Raw genomic sequence first — 7,607 nt, 5'->3', positions numbered from 1 at the left:
TTCCCCAGCCAAGACCGGCTTTTCAGACAAACCCATCAACAGTTTCAAAACCTGAACCTCAGCACATCCACTTCCCTCGGATAGCAAAGGGAACTTCAAGTCTGAAACGGACTTGGCAAGCATGTTATTAATAACTGTCATGCCTATTAACAAATCTAATCCGGCCCGCTGCAGAAACGAGTTGCAGCAATGTGACACAGTCTCCCGACACACTTCATTGATGTACATCTTAATCTGGCCCTGATTTTCAACCCTTGCGTTCAAGTTATCCAGAGCACAGAGAGCCATCTCCTTAATAGCAGGGCCGGGAGTGGGGATCGTGTTTCTAACAATGGAGAGGCTGGCCAAATGACTATTGATATCATGGCTAAATGAAAAACCAGCATCCTTGGGCTGAGCAAACCACATTTTCCCCTGAATGAAAGGACACTTAGAGAGGTCAAGTACACACCTGAAAGTTGTAATACATTAAGCCTCGCAAAAATATGGTAATTTTAATTGGGGAAAGGGTGATTTTTCTTTTATAATAGGACAGCGTTCTCTTTGGGAGTTCCTGTGTTCCTACTGCCCATGGTTCATTCAGCCTCATAGTATGGACTTTGCTTTTCCTAGATCTTTGTGTTTTTTGGGGGTTTATTTTCGGTTTTTTGGTTTTTTTAGGTCTTTGACTAAAGTTCAGAAGCCTTAACTGTCCTCACCTTGTCTGAAGCTTAATGTGATCACAATCTCTTCTGATTACTGGGTAAACACTGCAGTAAATTTTACCCCTGACCTCCAGAACTGTTTCTACTAAATCACCTATTTCAGTACATCCTACACTTACAAAAGTCACAGAAGGTTCACCCTCTTCTAAAAGCTATCTAGTTGTGATGATTGCTGGACAATCTTTTCCTGGACACAAATTGCACTATCTTCTAAAAGCCTTCTAGTTGTTGTGATTGCTGGACATTCTTTTTGGTACGCAAATTGCACTAACTGCCATTCAACCTGGGACTAGGGGCAATGCAAATACTAGATATATTTTTTTAAAGATTTTATGTATTTATTTGACAGAGATAAAGACAGCCAGCGAGAGAGGGAACACACGCGGGGGGAGTGGGAGAGGAAGAAGCAGGCTCACAGCGGAGGAGCCCGATGCGGGGTTCGATCCCACAACTCCGGGATCACGCCCTGAGCTGAAGGCAGACGCTTAACCGTGGTGCCACCGAGGCGCCCCGCAAATACTAGATATTTTATCTGAATTTCCTCAGATGGACACGTCAACACTCAGAACACAAGGGTATCAGTATCTTTCTTTCTTCATGGGGGTCTTGATTTTCAAATGTTCCTTCTCTGGCTTTTACGTCCTTTACACTCATCCCCCTGTTTCCTCAGAGGTGCAACATTTGACTTTTCTAGCACCAAAGTAAGAAGGGAGGAAACCAAAGGCTGGTTGAGGAAGAGTCTGAGCTGCCTCTGGACCCTGTATTCTGACTCCGACACCTCTATCCCCACCCCTTATCTCCAGGATATCACACTGTGTGGAGCAATTTCCTTCCTTCCTTGCCTAAATTTGTGTCTGCAGGGAAGCAAGAGAGATGGGGCTTGGTAGATGTGCTGGCACATAAATGCCCTCTATCCAGAGTGACAAATCTAGTTTCCAAATGTGTCGCATTTAGGTCTCAGGCACACCCTTCACCCTGTGCTCCAAATACTTTTATCACCACCCCTCACCACCACCGAATGCTTACTTTTTCCATTTCCTTGCCCTCCAACCACTCTCTCGACCTCACTTTCTCCCCTCAAATGCCCACTTACCCCTCATTTCTGCCCCATTGATTTTGTCGCTGCTTCCCCCAGAGCCAAAAAGGATTGGGAATAAGTATTGCTTTTTTCCTTCTTTTTTGAAGACAGAATCGGAGTGTAAGAATGGGCTCTGGTTGCAAGTTTGCTTCTATCACCACCCTGTGGCCAGTTCAGGCCCCACATTTCCTTCATGAACCGCTTCAGTTTCTTTTAAATAGCGTACAATATGTTTTTTCTTCCTTTCCCTAGAGTTGTGCCGCCCCCTAGAGACAAACAAGGAAACCGAAAGATAGTGGTTGGTGAAGATTTAGGTCTGGGTGGTAAACCACAATTCTTACCTTTCACTGATTCAGGACTCTGTCAAATGATTCTCACCTTTCACTCCTGTATCCCAGCATCAACTCTTCCCCTGACCCCATTCATCATTTAGAGAACTAAAATGAGCTGGTGGGTAGCCTGGAGATGTAGGGAAATCTGACTCTACCCCTTCAGGTCTCTGCCCCAACCCTACCCTGACCCCAAGTCTCCCCAGGTAATGCTCACTCTCACACCAACCTGTACCCAACCAGAGAAGTTTCTTCCTTCTTCACTCAGCTACAATCACATCTCTCTAAGTTCAACAGGAAGCTGATGGCAAGACCCAAAAGACCACCTCTTCACAATTCTTGGTCACCTGAGATACACATCACCAATGAGCCATGGTCCCTAAGTTCCCCTTCCACCAGCAGTGATTCAAGACCTTGCCCACTTCTCTCCCTTCACCAAGCACACCAGACTTGTCACCCATTTTTTATTTGCCACTCTTAAAAGCCAAAAGAAAATTTGTTTCCATTTTGTTAAAATTTGTCTTTCTCTAATTTCCAGGGAAGGAATTTATCTTCTCATGGAGCAACTATTTCTCTTTATACTTTTTGTCTTCTTCTAGAATACAGGGGGCAATAGCCCGTCTTCACTCCCTCTCTGCTCAGCCACTAATATCCGTCATCTCTCTTGGATCCAGGAGAAAGCAGATTTCATGAAATAAGGCATGAAAGGGAAATTTTAAATATTTATTTATTGTCTCTGCTCCTGTGTCTTGGAAATACTAGATTAAAAAAATTGTACATGGTTTTATGTGTTTAGGGAGTTTTCTGGAGTGCCTTTTGCTAAAAATGTCACCATTGGTTATTTCTGAGGATAAGATTTTTTTAAAGATTTTTACTTATTTATTTGACGGAGAGAGAGACAGCCAGTGAGAGAAGGAACACAAGCAGGGGGAGTGGGAGAGGAAGAAGCAGGCTCCCAGCAGAGCAGGGAGTCTGATGCGGGGCTCGATCCTAAGACCCGGGATAATGCCCTGAGCCAAAGCACAGACACTGAATGACTGAGACACCCAGGCGCCCCTGAGGATAAGATTTAAGACAAAACACATTCTAGCTGCAGTGCCAACTGTTAAGGTCAATGGGACGTGGAGATGAACAAATCTGTCTCTTGGGCAAGATCACCTGGCTTTCCAGACAGGCCCACACAAGGCGGCATTTACCTTGCTTAGTTTGCTACACTCCAGGCTCCAAATCTTAATTTTGTCTTCAGTCCAAAAATATGCACAACTGATGACCTTACACACAACAGAAATGCATGCATATGTTCACCAAAAGATACATATAAGGATGTTTATAGTAGCACTCTTCATAACAGCCCCAAACTGGGAACATCCCAAATATCCATCAACAGTAGAATGGATAATAAAATATAGTATATTCACAAATAGAGTTTATATTCATAAATGGCAATGAATAGCATGCATGCAACAATATGAATTAATCCCACAGACTACGTTAACAAAAAAAAGATACAAAAGAATATATACTATGTGACTGTATTTACATAAAGCTTAAAGAACACTCACAAAATTAATTTATGGTGTTAGAAATCTGAATAGCGGTTACCCTTGGGATGAGTTATAGACCAGATAGGGGGATGGAGGAACCTTCCACTAGGCTGTTGATGTTTTGTTTCTTGTTCATTTTATGAAAAATTTTTGAGATGAACACTTAGGATTTGTACACTTCATTGTATATATGGTATGCTTTAACAAAAAATTACCAAAAAGCCTCAATGATGAATTACAAAAATGGGAGATGATTGAATGAAACCAGTCCTTCTGCTGATCTGGGTAAACAGGACCAAACATACTTTTTAACTTCCCTGACGGCACTAGACGGCTAACAAGATAGTTAAGACTAACTGATTCAGAATAGGACTGGGGGAAGGAAGTTTAGCTTAATGCTAGGGCCACTTTTCCCAATGGAGCATATACAGTTATCAAGGGGACTGTTGAGAGGCTATGCAGAATTTTGGACAGCCTCTGGAGGCTAGGAAGACAGATATTGTAATCAAAATGTTGCCAAGAGGTGTACCTGATGAACCCCAATGTCTTTCAGATTGTGATCCTAAAAAAGTTGCACCTCAGAGTCAGAATAACAAGAGGTAGACAAGCTGTCACAAGGATAGTTTAATTTTTAATAATCTCAATCACTGGAAAGTAGAATAAGGTAATCCCAGAGTGCTAATGCTCCTAGATGCCTAGCAGCACAAACATAAATTTTCTTTGGAGGCAAACGATGTCATCCTCAGATTATTTCTGAAGTTTTATAAAATACAATATCTGACACACAAAAGAAAACAACCAAATACACAAGAAGACAAGACAAAATTAACAGAAATCATCAGAAATGATTGATAATAAAGAAAGACTCATTGGGGCCTCAGATATTAGAGTTATCAGACATGTATTTTAAATAAATATGTTTAAGGAGATAAAAGACAATATAGAGGATTTCTGCAGATAATTAGAAACTATAAAAAAGTATAAAACAGAAATTCTAGAAATGAAAAATTAAAATAATCTTAATTATGAACTGAACAGATGGGGGGGCACCTGGGTGGCTCAGTCAGTTAAGCGTCCAGCTCTTAATCTCAGCTCAGGTCTTAATCTCAGGGTCATGACTTCAAGCACCACATTGGGCTCCATGCCCAACGGGAAAAACAAATAGATGGATTTAACAGAAGAGTACATATAGATGAAGAGAAAAATATTGAACAGGAAAGTAGGTTGAAAGAAATGATCTAGAATAAATCCCAGAGTCATAAAGAATAAAAAAATTAAGAATGGATAAGAGAGAATACAGAGAGTAGGTTTAACATATGTGTACTTGAAATTTAGGAAGAGAGGAAAAAAGAAACTTAAGAAGACAGGAGAGAATGAATGAGACAGAAGTAATATCTGAGGAAATAATGGTTGAGAATTTTCTGAACTTCGCAAAACATGAAGCCACATATAAGAAGTCCTTCAAATCTGGAGCAAGATGAATTGTAGAAAATCACACCTATAGTGAAACTACTGAAAATCAAAGACAAGGAAAATATCTTAAAGTACCCAGCAATTGCACTACTACGTATTTACGCCAAAGATACAGATGTAGTAAAAAGAAGGGGCATATGAACCCCAGTGTTCATAGCAGCGATGTCCACAATAGCTGAACTATGGAAGGAGTCGAGTTGCCCTTCAACAGATGAATGGATAAAGATGTGGTCCATATATAAAATGGAATATTACTTAGCCATCAGAAAGGATGATTACCCACTATTTGCATCGGCATGGATGGAACTGGAGGGGATTATGCTAAGTGAAATAAGTCACGCAGAGAAAGACAACTATCATATGGTTTCACTCATATGTGGAACATAAGGAATGGAGCAGAGGACCACAGGCGAAGGGAGGGAAAACTGAATGGGAAGAAATCAGAGAAGGAGACAAACCAGAGAGACTCTGGACTCCAGGAAACAAACTGAGGGTTGCGGAGGGGAGGGGAGTGGGGGGATGGGGTAACTGGGTGGTGGGCATTAAGGAAGGCACATGTTGTGATAAGCACTGGGTGTTACACACAACTAATGAATCGTTGAACACTACAGCAAAATTTGTGATGTACTATATGCTAGCTAACTGAACATAATAAAAATAAATAAATAAAGTAGCCATAAAACAAAAACCTTAGATTACCTTCAAAGGAGCAACAATTAAACTGATAGCTAACTTCTCAACAGGAAAAATAAAGCCAGACAATGGAGGAATATTATTAAAGTACTGAAAGGAAATTAATGCCAATTTAGATTTATATTCCTATAGACAATATCCTTTACCTGTATCAGTGAAATAAAGGCATTCTCAGACCAAAAAAAATATCAGTAGCAAATTCATGCTAGAAAAAATACTAAAAGTTGCTCTTCAGGCATAATGAAAACTTATCTTCCTACAAAGCAGGAAGAAAAGAAGCACAAAGGAAAGTGTAAATGTGTGAGTCTTGACTATATAAAACAATTACATAAGAATATGAATAAGAAATCTTAAAATTTTGAAATATAAAGAGAATTAGATTGAAAAAATATAGAAAGTTGGAATGCATGACAACAATGGCATATAAATTGAGTTGACGGTAAGTGGAGTTAGCATTTTAAATCCTGTGAGTTGTCTGGGAAAAGGGTAAAAGGGCCAATTCATACTAAACTTTAGAAAATCAACAATGTATTCTGTAATAATAGGGTAATTACTAAACAATAGTAAATTAGTGCTACTATCAAGTTAATAGAGGAAAAAGGAATAATTTTAAAAATTCAATAATTCCAAAAGAATATAAGAAAGAAATTGGGACATAGAGTAGGCAGGTCAAATAAAAATCACTGAATAAGATAAGAAATTAAACCTTAAATGTATCAGAAATTACATTAAATGAAAACAGACTAAATGCTTCCATTCAAACACAAATATTGCAATATTGGATAAAAATAACAAAACCCGGCTACACGCTGTTCACAAAAGATACATCTAAAAACTTTAACATACAGAGGGATACCTGGGTGGCTCAGTCGGTTAAGCATCTGCCTTCGGCTCAGGTCATGATCCCAGGGTCCTGGGATTGAGTCCCACATTGGGCTCCTTGCTCAGCAGGGAGCCTGCTTCTCCATCTGCCTGCTGATCCCCCTGCTTGTGTTCACTCTCTCTCACATACAAGTAAATAAATAAAATCGTTAGAAAAAAGCTTTAACATACAGAAAGTTTGAAAGTGTAAAAATGGAAAATATATACTGTGAAAACACTAACTAAAAGTAGGTAAAAATATACTAACATCAAATAAAATGGACTTTACATCAAAAAGCATTACTACAGATAAAAAGGGATACTCATGAGAAAAAAATGTATAATTCACCAGAAAGATGTAACAGTTCTAAATTTGCATGCATCTAACAACATAGCTTGAAAATATATAAAACAGAAATGGACAGAACTACAAAAAAATAATAGAGTGGGAAATTTTTAACATATCTCTTTTCATAGCTGACAGAAAAAATCAAATAAAAATAGCAGTGATATAAAACACTTGAATATGATTGGCAAACTTGACCTAATTAGTTCAAATTTTGGTCGGCATAAAGGTATACTCAACAACTACAAAAGATACATTATTTTTAAACACATATGGAACATGTATAAAAATTGACCATATCTGGGCCATACATCAAGTTTTAACATTTCAAAAAGATTAAAATCGTACAGAGTATGTTCTCCAACCATGGTGCAGTTAACTAGAAATTAATAATAAAAATGCAACTAAAAGTTCACATAGTTTTGGGGATTAGGAAATACATTTCTAAATAACCCATGTGTCAAAGAAGAAATTACAATTAAAATTAGAAAACATTTTGCATGGGATGATAATAAAAATATTGTGCTCGAAGCTGTGAAAGACACTCTGCTCACGGCTATAACGGCCTACTAACAGAAG

This window comes from Ursus maritimus, unplaced genomic scaffold (assembly GCF_017311325.1).
Source record: "Ursus maritimus isolate PB19 unplaced genomic scaffold, ASM1731132v1 scaffold_4, whole genome shotgun sequence".
Classification (NCBI taxonomy): domain Eukaryota; kingdom Metazoa; phylum Chordata; class Mammalia; order Carnivora; family Ursidae; genus Ursus; species Ursus maritimus.
The sequence above is the reverse complement of the archived record's forward strand: the minus strand, read 5'-3'. Positions refer to the sequence as shown.